General features: G+C 41.6%; 1 protein-coding gene across 1 annotated transcript in view; it reads right to left on the bottom strand.

Annotated features, from left to right (window-relative positions):
* LOC128689293 (Cyclin-dependent kinase 4) overlaps positions 1-13,980 on the bottom strand; it is a 564,556-nt gene extending 550,576 nt beyond the window's left edge. Inside the window, exon 1 of the mRNA XM_070086124.1 lies at positions 13,696-13,980. The gene's annotated coding sequence lies outside the window, so the exon portion shown is untranslated. The remainder of the gene's footprint in view (positions 1-13,695) is intronic.
* Between the last annotated feature and the right edge of the window lie 3,190 nt (positions 13,981-17,170).

Genomic DNA, 17,170 nt, shown 5'->3' on the forward strand with positions numbered 1-17,170 from the left:
CACTGCATCTAGGTGTCATTTACTCCAACTATGTTGGTTCTCGCATACTATTCCAGTTCCAGTCCGGCAGTTTTGTTTGTATTTCCCACACATGGAACCCTGCGCTTATCTGTACTGACAAAAAAAAATCAGTCTTCAGTTTGTATCAGGTCTGTTTAGATCTACAGTCACCGCGTTTTGTGTTAACCAAGAGTATGAGCAGAGTCTGTACTGGAGGTTATATAGTGCCTGGGAACAGCCTCTCACCGGCATCAAGGTGGATGCCTCTAGGCGTTTTGAACTGAGTGTTGCCCATTCCCGTACTGCGTAGTGAATAACAAAGGTCGCAGGACAAGAGTTCTTGGGCGCTCCATTACTGCCTCATCTCCACTAACATTCCCATTAGATAATCAATATCTGACCCAGTTTAAGATCTGCTCTCAAAAGCCATGTGCCTCAACTCTCCTCCCCGGTCTCTCGTAAGGCAGTAACGAAATTCTTGTTCAAGTTGATCTACATAGGATCATATTTTATGGCCAATGCTTTAATCGTTCTTGAGACGAATTTGGATTAATTAATTCAACTTTTTTAAAGCCGAGTGACCTCCCTTAACACTAAAATGAAACATAACAACAATAAAACTGACTATAAAGGTAGGCAGATACAAAAATAATAGTGAATTGTGGGAAGCTGGCAAAATTATCTCTAGATAACAGTAGCTCTCCCACAGCTAAATGTACAGGTAGTTGAATGTAGAGGCAGTTAGATGTACAGACAGTTAAATGTACACTGGGGCAGTTAGATGTACAGACTGTTGAGTGTACAGAGAGATTGTGGGAAGAAGCTGTGGGCTGTGCCCCGTCTTGTGGTGTAATCATGCAGAAGAATAACAAGCAGGGTATCACCTTGGGCGAGTATGCAAGCCGCGCCCCATGCACGCTGTGACCAGCATCACCCATCATGCAGCCTACATCACTAGTGTACTGCCTCTTTACTTGCACGTATTTTACCCCGTATCTGAATAATGCGGCGTAAAATAGATGCTAGCCATTTAGCTCGTAACTCACACCTTTTATGTCGCACCTCAGCTAAGATGAAACAAGTTATCTAGCTAAAATGTCACAAGTTATCAAGCTACCTGGAGGGTATTCCGGGGATCAACGCTCCTGCGGCCCGGTCCATGGATCAGGGCCTCATCAACGAGGCTGTTACTGCTGATCGCACTTAGTCCAACGTACGAACCACAGCCCGGCTGATCCGGCACTGACTTTAGGTATCTGTCCAGCTCCCTCTTGAAGACAACCAGGGGTCTATTGGTAATTCCCCTTATGGCTTGTGGGAGGCTGTTGAACAGTCTTGGGCCCCGGACACTTATTGTGTTTTCTCTCAGTGTACTAATGGCGCCCCTACTTTTCACTGGGGGTATGTTGCATCGCCTGCCAAGTCTTTTGCTTTCGTAAGGAGTGATTTCTGTGTGCATATTAGGGATCAGTCCCTCCAGGATCTTCCAGGTGTAGATTATGATGTATCTCTCGCCTGCGCTTCCAAGTGTTCCCAGCAGTTAAGGTGTTTGATGGAACTTATATGTGCAGTAAAGGTTATCTACTACTGTAATCCACTCAAATTTCGAAGCTATGTATGCTGTCTAGTTCACTTTCCTTTCCCTACCTAATCCAAAAGACGATGGAACGAATACTTAATGGTAAAAATGATGGCCATCTTGGATATACGATTTATATGGGATCCTCACAGCATCCTTATCAACATGAAAGTACAACAGGTGACTTCCTCTACTTAAAAACATGTTAGCACTAAATTTGGCCAGAATAGTCACTAATCATTGTGATCTATTCGTTGTTTAGTATTCCCGGATGATGGGCGACCACCTGACAGTCTGTTTCTCATATTTCTGGAGGATGGCAGAGTGGCACCAGCTGGATTATCAATCTAGACACTTGAAGACTCATATTCTGCTAGAAACACTTATGTTTCACAAAATTCCAACTTCAGCGAAAATATTGGGTTTCGCAAAGCACTGTTGACTTCAAGCCCACGTTTATTCAATTATTATCCTTCAGGTATCTGTCAAACATATTATAAAAGCCACTCTAAGTATAAGATTCAATGACGCTACTTGGCTGTTAGCTCGACCCATCAACTCAAGTGCTATACCAATGTTTAATCTTAATTTCTCCAGTTTGAACATTTTTTGGGGGAGTTCTGTCTTGATTTAATACTCTCAAAATTTTACTTATATCATCTTTATTTACGCCAATCTTCTACTTATACACTTGAATCACATCCCCAGTATTCCACGACATTGAAGACTGCAAGTTCAGAATTCCTTATTTATCCGTGCACTGCAAGACTTATAGTGCACTGAAAGACTTATAGTATATGCTGTGTCAGTCCTCTGTGCACGCCTTAAAATGCATTTAGATCCTTTAAGCATTATGAAGACTAAAAGTGCACTCCATCTCTATAATTAGGTAGTGTTAAGAGCGTCCACTGAGAGTGTGAGCGTCTGTCACCTGTTTCCAAAGTTGTCCTTACTTCCGCGGCCCGACCCTGGGCCAGGCCTCCCTGCTGTCTGGTTGACCAGGTTGCTGTTGGCGGCCCTCTGCCCCACGTATCCATCACAGTCTGGTTGATCTGGCACACCGCGGAGCTAGTGATCCAGTTTCTTCTTGAAGATTTCAGACTCTCATCCTTAATATCTCAGTAGTAGTAACCAGTTACCAGTAACCAGTGTACCAGTAGATGACTCACTACCAACCGTCTCTGCGTGAATCACTGACTGTATTCATATTGCTGCTGACCATAGCAGGATTTCAAACACCCCCTCACCCATAGGCACTCATGGGTCAGTCAAGATAGAGAGCAGAGAGAGGCAGGTCGGCTGTTGGCGCTTTCCATACTTCCCGTTATATATTATATGTACTACCAGCCTACGTGAGTATTCTTACCCTATCCACGTATCGAAAACCCACATGACAAATGGTGACAGCGGTGGGATTGAACTCTTGGATAGTCAAGGTCCATCTGGCTAACCTTCCAGTAGGTTGTTTGTTCTGGAATAAAGGTATCAGTGGAGCATGGTCTGTCAAGACATGAACAGAGTACTGATAAATGTCTCGGAAGTGCTTTAAAGACCATACTATTGCTAAAGCTTCTTGCTCAGTTACTGTATAATTATGTTCAGCCTTCGTAAGGACTCGGCTAGCAAATGCAACTGCGTTGTACTTGCCATCAGTCTTCTGAGCTAGTACGGCACCTATGCCAATAGAACTAGCATCAGTAGTCAGATAGAAGGGCTTAGAAAAATCTGGAAATTTCAAAATTGGAGCAGATGTTAGCTTTTGTTTTAAAGTTTGGAATGCTCTTTCTTGACGGAAGGTCCAAACAAAAGGAGCATCTTTCTTAAGCAACTCAGTTAGAGGAGCAGCTATGGAAGAAAAATTGGCAATGAAAGATCTAAAAAAACCTGCTAAGCCCACAAAGGATCTTACGGCATCAGCAGTTTTGGGAGTTGGAAAATTTAGTACTGCAGTTACTTTGCTTTGGTCAGTCGTAACCCCTCTAGGAGTGACTACGTGACCAAGAAACTTAATTTCTGATCTGAAAAATTGACATTTAGACAGTTTGATCTTTAAATTGGCTTCTTCAAGCTTACCAAGTACTACATCAAGTCTTTTCAAGTGTGTATCCACGTCTTTAGACATGACGATTATATCATCTAAGTACACCATAAGTGCATTACCTATGAGACCTCTAAAGATATTAGTCATGAGCCTTGAGAACGTGATAGGGGAGGATCGTAATCAAAACGCCATACGGAGGAAGTGATAATGACCTGTAGGAGTGGAGAATGCAGTTAGCTCTTGGCTGTCCTCGTGAAGAGGGACTTGCCAAAACCCTTGTAACAAATCCAGGGTTGAAAAGACTTTGTTATCTCCGATGTTACGTAAAAGATCACCCAGTACAGGAAGTGGGAAGCGATCTGGGATAGTTTTCGCATTTAACTTCCTAAAGTCAATCACTGGGCGCCAAGTACCATCCTTCTTAGGTACTAGGATCAAGGGCGCATTCCAAGGTGAATTGTTAGGTGCAATAACTCCATCATCAAGCATTTGATTGATCAATTCTTCTGCGACAGCAACTTGTGAATGAGGCAGTCTGTACGCAGGTATATAGATAGGTCTAGTACCAGGTTCAAGTGGAATATGATGGGACAATAAGTTTGTTATACCCATCTTCTCACCTGGTAAGGCAATGGCTTTACGACTTTGTTCAACAGAGTCAACAAACGCTTGACTTCATCTGGGAAGTCAGTGGGAGCTAAGTCTTTCTCCTCAACTGGTGGAACAGATATTGTAAACTATCCTGAGCTGAGAGAGAGAGAGAGAGAGAGAGAGAGAGAGAGAGAGAGAGAGAGAGAGAGAGAGAGAGAGAGAGAGAGAGAATGAGTGGAGAGGAAGAGTGTTGGTGCCAGGAGTCTTAAGCATGAAGAGGGACAAAGTGATGTGGAATCATTCACGTGTTATTAGGATGACAAACACGGATCCCGTGCTTGTTTATTAACAACTTAGACGCAACACAAAAATGTACACATCAGCCCCTGCTACTGCTCTCACAAAATCCACTTTATCACAAACACGGCTTAACATCACAACGGAAACATCCACATACTTCAGTATTACTGTTGTTGGTATACTCACTGGGGTTATAGAAATGTAAAATTATATTTTGGAGTTAAATAATGCTAACAAATCAGTATGTCGTGGAAACCAAGACACACGTGCAACACTCATGAAAGGGATTACAACACAGTTGCAACACCTAGGGTACAACTCGTGATGTGTTCCTTCAATGTGAGCCTTAATTAAGCCTATTGGAGTTATAGAAAGAAAACACAGTTGTGGGTTTGCGCGAGAAAGCTGTTGGTGTGACCTTTGTGACCACTCACACTTGCACTTAATGAATGGCCCGGGATATTTACCGCTCACGTGCACAGCTTGTAATTCAAAAGCTAATTTATCAGCTGCTGTTGTTAGGTAAGACACATATGCAACAGTTAGGTATCTTTATTATGAAACGCTTCGCCTACACAGCAGGCTTCTTCAGTCAAGTACAGAAAAGTTGATAGAAGCAGAAGATACTTGAAGACGATGTAATCAGTCCATCACCCTTAAAGTTTTGAGGTGGTCAGTCCCTCAGTCTGGAGAAGAGCATTGTTCCATAGTCTGAAACAATATTGTTTGAATGTTGAAGACAGAGTAAAACAACTGAAGCTAAATCATGTTTATAAAATTGCTCACAAACAATGTCCAGAATATCTTGCTGTCAATTTTGTCAAGGTTGGGAACCAAAGCAATCATAGTACTAGGGGGAGAGAGCACAACTTTGTAGTACCCACAGTCAGTGGCCAGGCTTCAAACACCTTTTATTGTACAGCAATAAAGGAATGGAACAGACTACCCGCACATGTCAAAGCCAGTCATAGCGTGAACCAGTTCAAGAAGAGTGCCAAAAGGTGTCTGATGAATGTAGCTACAGAAAGGGAGGGGAATGATTTTCTATTTTTTAGCTAACATACGTGTAAATTTTACCTTATTCCTTGTAATGACCCTCGTATTGTAGATAGTCTTAATGACCTTGGTGTAGCAGATAGTCTTTTTAGTATGATAATAAGATGTTATCTTCATTGTAGAATAATAAGAAAATATTATAACCTTTGTACTATAATAATAAGGTAAAAGGACCCCAATGGAAATAAGTCACTCTGTCTGACTTTTTTGGGTTATCCTAGGTTCTCTACACATATGCTGCTATGTATGATAATTCTATGTAACTGTATTTGTGTATACCTGAATAAACTTACTTACTTACTTACTAATTCTGTACTTGACTGAAGAAGCCTGCTGTGTAGGCGAAGCGTTTCATAATAAAGATACCTAACTGTTGCATATGTGTCTTACCTAACAACCTGTCGGTATTTTATACCATTTTAATGTTCAATCAGCTGCTGTCTTCTGGTTCAACACGAAGATCTGTGTTCTCCTGCATCGCAAGTATAGATGCCTAATTATCTACATTATCGAAAATAAAAACTAATTGTGTTCCTGGATTTAGGCTTTTATATCCAATGAAGATTTTAGTCACAATTTTACAATTACAATGTGTTTCAAACTTCATTATTTTTTTAATCTAGACGTGAGACAATTAGCATCACTAACGAGCAAATCATCCCGGCTAAATTTACAAGCATAACTGAAATTACAACAAAATCGTAACAAGTTGTCCGTATCAGCGCTGGGCTGGGAATACCATTCCTGCCACTTACCCTAATTACCCCCATCGTGTGTAAACAAACGTTTTTCTCCTCATTACTGAAGTTCTTGTACAACATAAAAAAAATACAGGACAGATAAAAACAAAATTGTGTTATTAAATCATTAATTTCTATCACAGTAAATGCAACTTACATTATTCATACACTTGTCTAGTCGAGTTATCGTAGACTAGCTGTCAGTTATCTTTTGTAAAGTAAAAGGACACAAGTGCAACTAATGTGACATTTTATTGTGGCAACGTTTCGCTCCCCAGGAGCTTTATCAAGCTGATTCTGGGGTCCACTGTCCCTGCGGTCCTACCTGACCTCACCAGATGCTTCACTGAATTTATACACAGTAAATATTCTCTGTACATTCTCTAGAACTGTGATTTCTCCCTCATTAAGTGGAGTTGCTTGCTTGCAGCAGTATGTATTCCAGTTGAGAGAGAACAAGTACTTTTAGAGAAACATCACTGGCGTCGCATCTTTATACTGAAGGTTCTAATTATCCGGCCTATCAATTTCCTAACGGTTATGATATAATGGATGCCGTTGAGAGCTTTGGAAGTGAGTGTTTGACACTTAGTCCCGCACATCAATCTTAGCTCTACAGAAGACTCAGTATTTCGGGCTGCTCAAGTCGTGTGCATGTAGGTTTGAATTATTTATTATTATAATCAAGGGGAAAGCGCTAAACCCGGAGGATTATACAGCGCCTCGGGGGGGGGGATGTGGAAGGCATTCAGGCTTAATTCGGGGAACTGGAGCACAGATCCAATTCCCTAAATCAAGAGCCCCTCACCAACATCAAGGAACCTTCCTTGAGGGGATAATGTAGGTTTGAAAAGTTCACTTATTAAGGTATAGCTGACTGAGAGGCAACAGAATTTGCTTATAAGAGGTGAAACCAGAACAGAGACCACTCCCAAGTGGTGTTCTATTAGAGAAGTTGTTGTGTTTTGTTCCGTACCAGATCCTCATTATGTGTGAATGAAAGGTCAAAGGTGTTTTCTAATCTAGTTACTTCCACTATGTGCTGACTTAAGGCGATTTTATCAGCCCTGTTTACCCAACTTGCACTGCACTGTTTGGTATTCCTGTGACCTGTTTGGAGGCTTTTCCTACTCACGCAGCAGAAGTCTGGAGCCAGGACTTCTCGTTGGCTACTTGCTGAACCAGACTGTTGAAGTTGGCGGCCCGCCGACCCACATATCTATCACAGCCTGGTTAATCTGTGGTGATCCAGTTTTCTTCTGAATAACTACGCCTACGCTTACACAATATTTCTGATACGTGTTGGTAATAGGTTGAATAGTTAGGACCCCACGGATGTTAAGCCCGTGTTCTTTCACTGTGCTCAGAAAACACAAGAAACACACGATTTATCATGTTTAAATCCATGTTGGTGGTTCCATAAACAATGACAAGATGAAAGAAACATTTTATAAGTGAAACAGCGGAACTTCCCAGACCACGAGCTGTATAGAAGAGCAAACCTTTTTCCGCACTGCACTCAAGTATCTTGTTCCAAATAGCGGACGTGTAGCCTAACGTCGTTGATAGAGAAAACTTCACCTCTACCAGTCCCACTAACAACTTAAGATGAGATATATGCTGAGACACACACACACACACACCTCACTCGTTTTATCAAATGTATTCTACCATGAAGGAACGGGACCACTATCTACTGAACGTGCCTGATCAGCCAGGTTGTGATGGCTACGTGGTCTGGTGGGCCGCTAGCAGGAACAGCCTGCTAGAACTGACATTATCGACAGACTGTGGAATCAAGTCACAATTGCAGCAATTAGGACTTAGTTGATATTACCTGTGATCGCGTCCGAGGGTCACTGTCCCTGAGGCAGAGTCCCACACTAAGTCCCCTGGTTGTTGGTCTTTGCCTTTGGTGAGTTTCGAGTCTTTTTACTCCCGGAGCCCGGTCATGGGCCAATCTCGTCCGGTGCTAGCCTGGTCAACCGGGCTGTTACTGCTGGTGGACCGCAGTCTCACATATCCATCACAGCCTGGTTGATCTAGTACCTACCTGGAGGGCATTCCGGGGATCAACACCCCCGCGGCCCTGTCCACGACCAGGCCTCCCGGTGGATCAGAGCCTGATCAACGAGGCTGTTACTGCTGGCCGCACGCAATCCAACGTACGAACCACAGCCCGGCTGATCCGGCACCGTCTTTAGGTATCTGTCCAGCTCCCTCTGGTGAAGATATTTGTCCAGTTTCCTCTTGAAGGCCTGATCGACCAGGATGTTGATGTCCGCCGGCGTAGCCGAAAACTGATTAAAAATACTCATACAGTACAAGGTGTTAAGTAACACTTTATATCAAGAAGCATAAATAATAGGAGTCCTCAGGTTGAACATCAAAATGGTATACAATACCGACAGGTTGTTAGGTAAGACACATATGCAACAGTTAGACAACTTTATTCCGTTTCGTTTCGCCTACTGTGTAGGCGAAACGTTTCGGAATAAAGTTGTCTAACTGTTGCATATGTGTCTTACCTAACAGTCCTCAGGTTGTTCTTCAACTCTATACATCCTTGGTTAGGCCTCATTTAGATTATGCTGCACAGTTTTGGTCACCGTATTACAGAATGGATATAAATGCTCTGGAAAATGTACAAAGGAGGATGACAAAGTTGATCCCATGTATCAGAAACCTTCCCTATGAGGATAGACTAAGGGCCCTGAATCTGCAATCTCTAGAAAGACGTAGAATTAGGGGGGATATGATTGAGGTGTATAAATGGAAGACAGGAATAAATAAAGGGGATGTAAATAGTGTGCTGAAAATATCTAGCCTAGACAGGACTCGCAGGAATGGTTTTAAGTTGGAAAAATTCAGATTCAGGAAGGATATAGGAAAGTACTGGTTTGGTAATAGAGTTGTGGATGAGTGGAACAAACTCCCAAGTACAGTGATAGAGGCCAGAACGTTGTGTAGCTTTAAAAATAGGTTGAATAAATACATGAGTGGATGTGGGTGGGTGTGAGTTGGACCTGATAGCTTGTGCTACCAGGTCGGTTGCCGTGTTCCTCCCTTAAGTCAATGTGACCTGACCTGACTAGGTTGGGTGCATTGGCTTAAGCCGGTAGGAGACTTGGACCTGCCTCGAATGGGCCAGTAAGCCTGCTGCAGTGTTCCTTCGTTCTTATATTCTTATGTTCTTATGACAAAGCCTCGTGCAAGTGAAGCGTCGTATTAATTAAGATTTTTTCGTTATGTGTCTTTTAACAAGTTACAATATTAACAGACATTTCGCTTACTAGACTTTTTCAAATACAATATAGAGAATATAGAAAAAAAATGAAACAATCGCATATACCACCAAAAAAAAAAATAATAAAAAATACAACTAAGAAAATAGATACAAAACCACACATGACAACAACAATTGGGTAACTACTACAATAAGGGACTATGGAGATTCTTAACTCAAACACTCTCCAAACTCCAAGCTTCACTAAGCAACTTTATGGTCAGAGATCAGATACCGTACCCGAATTTTATTACCTAGATTCGGTAAATGGACCGCACCAAGGAACATCCCACACATACACAGAAAAAAAACACCTCTATTTCTCCCCACACTCTGATTAAATAATGCAACATAGTATAAAATCAAAATATAATTCCATTAATATTGGTAGCCATATAAGAGTCCCAAGAAACAAACGAATAATCGAGGTTCCTTAATCTTGTAAGAGTAGATGTGTTAACCCAGGGGCCAGCTCACAGGGGACCACCCAATATATTGCTGCTAGCTGAACCGAGATGGACAATACACGTGTAGGGTGACGTGACAGTACCACCATGTCACACTACACTACACTACATTCCTCACTTTTAAATCTCATTGCGAGCTTTTAAACAAAATTTTGAGCATTCTCGGTGTGCGGTTACGTTATTCTACATGATAGTTACACTGTGGAAACAAAGACAAGTTATATTTCCCTGTCATATACCATCACACTGGATGGGTGTCATACACGAGGTAATGCATGTGTTAGCCTGAGCTGGAAGACTTGAGTAGAGCGAGGAGGATATCCTTTAGGATTTACCAGCTACGACAGCTTAAACATTGTATGGAAGTCATGGGTAGATCTTAATCAGTTACTATAACTACTCTCGAAAACAATATCTTTCACTATGCTACTCACAATACGCACGAATAAAAAAAAAAATATGCGAACAAAACACAACAACCTAGAACACCTACTTTTGCCTAAACTATTTCACCTTGACCACCACCATCAGAAACATTTTACGACTTGTTTTGTTAGGCGTTCATTCTCATGGTTGCGTTTTTTTTTTTTAAGTTACCCACCGAATTCCCGAAAATTACGAATACTGAATGTCAGTGCTACTAAATCAATATAAATATATAAAAATCAATTTAACATGAGCAAGTTATAGAAGAGTAACTTAACCAGCGCATATTTCAATAGTATGTTCACTCAGCTACAATAAGCAGATAAATATTCAAGATATGGCTAAAAGTAGTCAATAAATAGGGTGGTGAGTATTAATCTCTGTACTGAACTGATAAAGCCACTGGCTGGCGAAACGTCTTCAAAATAAAAAAACAGGCATTATAAATGTGTGTAATTCGTCAAATACCTAATGGAAGTCATGACAGGAATACCGTATATAACTGCGCCTACTACACACTACCAGGGTAGTCACAATAGTTTAGTGAGGTTACAAACACTACCAGGCTAGTCACAATAGTTTAGTGAATCTACAAACACTACCAGGCTAGTTACAGTAATTCAGTGAGGGTTACACATTACCTGGCTATTTACGATCGATTAATGAAGTTACACATCACCAGGCTAGTTAAAGTAGTTTAGTGAGTTACAAACACGTTACCAGGCTAGTTACGGTAGTTTAGTCACAGAAGTTTATTGAGGGATACAAAAACACAACCAGGCTTGTCACAATAGTTTACTAAGGGTTACAAACACACCACCAGGCTAGTTATGGTCATTACGATTTTGTGATTCAGTTTAGTTACGGTAGTTTGGTGAGGATTACAAAAACGCAACCAGGCTAGTCACAATTGTGAGGGTTATACACTACCAAGCTAGTTGCGGAAGCTTAACGAGGATTAGCAAAACACAACCAGGTTAGTCACAATAGTTCAGTGAGGGTTACAAACACACTACCAGGCTAGTTACGGTAGTTTAGTGAGGCATTACGTGCTTAAGGTTAATCACAAATGAAAACTCGCACTCTCCATAGTGTATGCACTCTGCAATCTGGAATCTGTAGTTGCTTCCGCTTCCGGGGGACCACCACCCCAGCGACCCATTTGTAGACCAACCTTCCTGGTTGTTGGCCTGATCGATCATGCTGTTTGTGCACGTAGCACCACAGCCCGGCTGATCAGGAAAATGACTTGATGAACTTATCGAGTTTCCTCATAAAGACAGCAAGGTATTTAAATAACGGCAATTATCCTTATGTTATACGATATGCGGACAGATTGTAAATAAGACACTTGTGCAGCACTAAAAAAAAAAACTATTTAATAAATTTTATAAATTCTATAGAGGTCATGAGAAGACAGGTGCGGGGGGCGTCAGGTCACTCGTATTTCTGTCACTTATCCACGGTGTCTTGAAGGGGTAATTTATTTAGGTACGGGTACACATGAATACAGTTACACAAATTATCATACATAGTAATATATGTGTAAATTACCTTGGATAACCTCCTCCCCCCCCCCAAAAAAAAAAGTCAACATGGCTTAGTTTCATTGGGGTTCCAACAAGACTGAAATACTGAAAGGACTGGATTTCTTTTAGGAGCAGCGATCACTGAAGACTGAAGCGGCGTCTTCTCGGCGGTAATTTCTTTAATGACAAGCCTGGCTCCTCGCACTTCATCAGATGACCATACCAACTATGGTGAACCACGCACGCATTGTTCGTGTCGTTGTAACTGAAGGCGTACTTACGTTCCCTGACGCATGTTTGCCATTACTTGTTAAGCCTCCGGCACTGACGCATATAATAGGGTTGTGCAAGAAAGGTATAAAATACCGACAATATGAAAGTTAAGACACATGTGCAACATGTTTGTATATAGTTCTACTGTCTTCCTATTATGTCCTAGAATCTGTATTGATAAAGCCACTGGATGGCGAAACGTCTACAATAAAGATATCCAGATGTTGCACATGTGTCTTAACTTTCATATAATAGGGTTGCTACCATTACTAGTTCAGCTATCAAAACTTTGGGGGCCCAGTCCCTGGACCCATTACGTACCTCTGTAATCTGTAAATACCTTTGTAACTTGTCATGATTGTGACCAGACTTACCTGGAGTTCATTACCTTTGTAAATTGTGAGTTCATTACCTTTGTAAATTGTGAGTTCATTACCTCTAACTTGCTCAGCTATCAAAACTTTGGAGTCCAGTCCCTGGACCAATTATGTACCTCTGTAATCTTTTGACTACCGCCCACAGGATGGGTATGGGGTGCATAATAAACATATTAAACTAACTACCATTACCAGTTATGACGTCTCTTGTCATCTATATCTCCACCTCTGCCTCATATTCCCTTTCTGTTACCAAAAGCCTTGTCTATAGACAGAACTTTTGGTAACAGTTTAATTCAAGAATCTTCTCCCATACCACGTCACAGACCCTCAAAATAACGGCAGCTTCGACATCTCAAGATATTAGAAGGAACCATGAACAGTAACACTCCTGCCATCTTACCGTTGTCACCTGTTATATCACATTACTCTTGCTGAGTATATTACATAACTGTTGTCATGGTATGCACATTTTATCTTGATATGGTCTTGGCGAGCCTAAATGAAATATCCAAACGTTGCAAAGGTGTCCAATTACCTAGATATACGCCGGATATACGTCAGGGAAATTAGACATACACAGTTAATTTTATAGTTTTATTTATCTTTTCTTATCACTTTTCTGACCTCTTTTAGCAGGGTCGTACTGATTCATAAAGCCACCCTTTCAACTGATGAGACTAAAAATTCCTCTCTTCTCCCCCAGAGGATATTTTAGCCTCCTATTCATCCATGTTGACCATTTGTTTCATCTGGTATCTTTGCTGGGAAAACGTTTTATTTGGACAGCTTGTACAATATCTGGAGAACTGGAGCAGTTCTCTTCCTTAGTACACGTAACACCTTCACTGATATAAACATTCATTAAGTTACCTCGTTTTGCACAATACTTACCTCAAGATGACTTTTTTTTTTCATGAGAACGATTTAAAGATCAGTGGAGAAAGCATCAGCTCAAGGAACAACTTAACAGTGTGAGAAGAGGTTAGGTGGGGATGCACTTACGTGTACCTGTGTTGGTCTCACTTACCTTCTATCACCTACGGGAATTCGCTGAAATCGTCGATAAAATCCAAATAAGTTATGGGTTGGGCACTTGGAGTTGGCGCCCTTTCTGTGCCACACCACGCGGACCAATACCACTAATTTCTGCCTCTTTTACCTCCTGCAACCGGATATTTCCTTACTAAACTGCTCAGTACCATTGACGCATTTCACCTGTATCACTGTCTACTTGTGCCGCTCCTGGATACCCTAGATGGTGATCAAAACAAGGGTATATCCACAGGCAGCCTCTCACACGTCCGGCCTGCACTGCACTTCACAAATGAATGGAATAGTTGCCGCACCATAAATTACCTGGCACAACCCTTAATAAAACTGTATTTTCTACATTCTCATCTTTTCCTACGTGCCATCGACAAATTTCATTGTATATTACCGATTATTTTGCATCTACGAACATGATTTACGTTTTCTGCAATGAATTGTGAGTGTGTATTTGTGAGTGGGAGTCGTCTGCAGAGACACTCGGCAACTTTTCCCATCAGCTGAGCGTTGAGGCGGGCGATTTAAACCTCAGCAGACGACAATTTCATCAGTATTAAAGAAAACGACACATTTGTTACAAAGGCCAAGTAAGACTAGTGAAATTGTGGGAGTATTACGGCACATGAATAATGGAAACAGTTATTGAAAGAGGCGTTTCATCAATGGTGCCTTTGAAGATAAGACATTTGTGTAACATTTGGGAATCTGTATTGAGGGAAAGTTTCCGCCAGTGGCTTTCTCAGTCCAATACAGACAACAGTAAAAGATGAGGAACAGTTAAGGTTATCAGTCCCTCAGCCTGGAGTCGATGTATTCATGTCCATCTAGCTTGAGGTTGAAGGACTGATTACCTCCAACTCCTCCTCATCTTCCACGGTTATTCTCTGTATTGGACTAAAGAAACCATTGGCTGGCGAAACGTTTCCTCAATAAAGGAAAGGACCCCAATGGAAATAAGTCAATTTGTCTGACTTTTCTGAGTTATCCCAGGTTCTCTACACATATGCTGCTACGTATGATAATGTATGTAACTGTATTTGTGTATACCTGAATAAACTTACTTATAAACATAACCCAAATGCTGCACAAGTTTCTCATTTTTTAACTTGTGTCGGCTTTCAAAAAAACTTTTATCACACTATTATTGTTATCATGGGGAGTCTAAACCCGTAGGATTATACACACAATGGAGGCTTTATCAATTATAATTGGTTTAAAGAAGCACGTGAGCAAACAGTAGAACATAAGATCTTAATAATGCAAGACAAACCACAAGGATGGAAATCTTCAGCTCAAGATCTTTCACAGGTCTCCGTGTGTCATAAGGAGCTTTGCAATGTTGCAAGAGTGGCAACAGGTGGAATGGGAGAAAGTTTTCTCAGAATAAGAGCATCTTACTCCCCCCTCCCCGTGGTATGTCTTGTGTGCGTGTATATATATATATATGTGTGTGTGTATGTGTACATGCAAGACAAGCCACGGGGGGGGGGGAATCTTTAGCTCAAGTACTTTCACACTGCTCAGTGCGTCATCAGCCCAACATAAATACTCGGTCAGGACAGGACAGGAGTCGAACGCTATCTTTATAATAATATTTTTATTTACATATAATACAGTCTTAGCTGACATCCTACTATATAGAAAGCCACTTGTTATGCTGAGCAATTCGGGCAAATTAGGTCAGTTTTGTCCCAGGATGCGACCCACACCAGTCGACTAACCCCCAGGTACCCATTTTACTGATGGGGAACACAGACAGCAGGTGGAAAGAAACACGCCCAGTGTTTCTACTCCGGTTGGGAATCGAACCCAGGCCCTCGCCGTGTGAAGCGAGAGCTTTAGCCACCAGACAGTTCTGTCATAGAAACATAAATGAATCTACTCTCTTGAAACATAACAGGAATACCGTATATATCTCATATTATGGGTTATAAAAGCTCGATAGCTATTTAGTAGAGTTTATCGCGTGGCCCGGTGGCCTGGTGGCTAAAGCTCCCGCCTCACACACGGAGGGCCCGGGTTCGATTCCCGGCGGGTGGAAACATTTCGACACGTTTCCTTACACCTGTTGTCCTGTTCACCTAGCAGCAAATAGGTACCTGGGTGTTAGTCGACTGGTGTGGGTCGCATCCTGGGGGGACAAGATTAAGGACCCCAATGGAAATAAGTTAGACAGTCCTCGATGACGCACTGACTTTCTTGGGTTATCCTGGGTGGCTAACCCTCCGGGGTTAAAAATCCGAACGAAATCTTATCTTATCTTATCAGTCTTCAACAACAATGCTATACAAAATCACAGGATTGCTCATTACACCGAGTGGCTTCATGATGGATTGGTAACCTGTGTCTACACACCAAAACATGCTACGTCAGTTGTAAATGGTTAAATAACGCGTTTAGCTGTTATTGTATCATACATTGACAGGTACACAAGATTACATGATAAATACGTAGTGGGGTTAAAGGATATTAGAAGCAGAAATTTGGATCATAGAAATATTATCGGAATAGTATAGAAGATTCCCAAGTAAGGCATATTGATCAATACTGTTTCCACTTCCCTGGTCAGCGCCTCCTTTCGTGTATCAGATATTCTAGCACTCCTGAGGAGCTCAGTGACTCTTTGTCGTCTTCTGTAGAGGGAGCGTCTTTCTCTCTCCAGTTTACTCCTGCTCTTCTTCTTTCTTAGGAGAATATGCCTAGAACATGCTTCAGCTGCCAGGAAGTTGATCCTTTCAAGGCACTGGTTTGGATCCATGTCATTTAAGATATCTTCCCAACATGTTTCATTTAAGACATGATTTACCTGGTCCCAGTTGATGTTCTTGTTGTTGAAGTTGTATTTTGTGAAGACACCTTCACAGGTACATGCATTCTGCTGATCAGGACCCCTATGCATGTACGTCTGGACTTCGATTAGGGGGTGATCGGAATTAGTTGTTTTTGATATTCTTATGTCTCTTATCAGGTCCTCATTATTTGTGAAGATAAGGTCAAGTGTGTTTTCTAGTCTTGTTGGCTCCACTATCTGCTGGCTTAAGGTGTGTTTATCGCAGAGACTTAGTAGCTCATGTGTGTGTGACCTTTCATATGCGCTACCTCCAGGGATTGTTTCTGCTATAACATTATTCGCTACATTCTTCCATTTTGTATGCCTTAGGTTGAAATCACCAAGCAGTAAGATGTTTGGGGATGGAGCTGGAAAGTTTTCCAGACAGTAATCAATTTTCAGTAGCTGTTCCTTGAACTGTTGGGAGGTTGCATCTGGTGACTTACATACAACCACAATGACTAGGTTTTGGCTCTCGATCTTTATTGATAGAACTTCAACTACCTCATTTGTGGTGTTCAGCAACTCTGTGCAGATGAGGGAGTCTTTGACATACAGGCCAACCCCCCCTTGTTGCCTGTTCATTCTGTCGCATCTAAAAAGGTTGAAACCACCTATCCATATT

The sequence above is a fragment of the Cherax quadricarinatus genome, chromosome 18, assembly GCF_038502225.1.
Source record: "Cherax quadricarinatus isolate ZL_2023a chromosome 18, ASM3850222v1, whole genome shotgun sequence".
In the NCBI taxonomy this organism is placed as follows: domain Eukaryota; kingdom Metazoa; phylum Arthropoda; class Malacostraca; order Decapoda; family Parastacidae; genus Cherax; species Cherax quadricarinatus.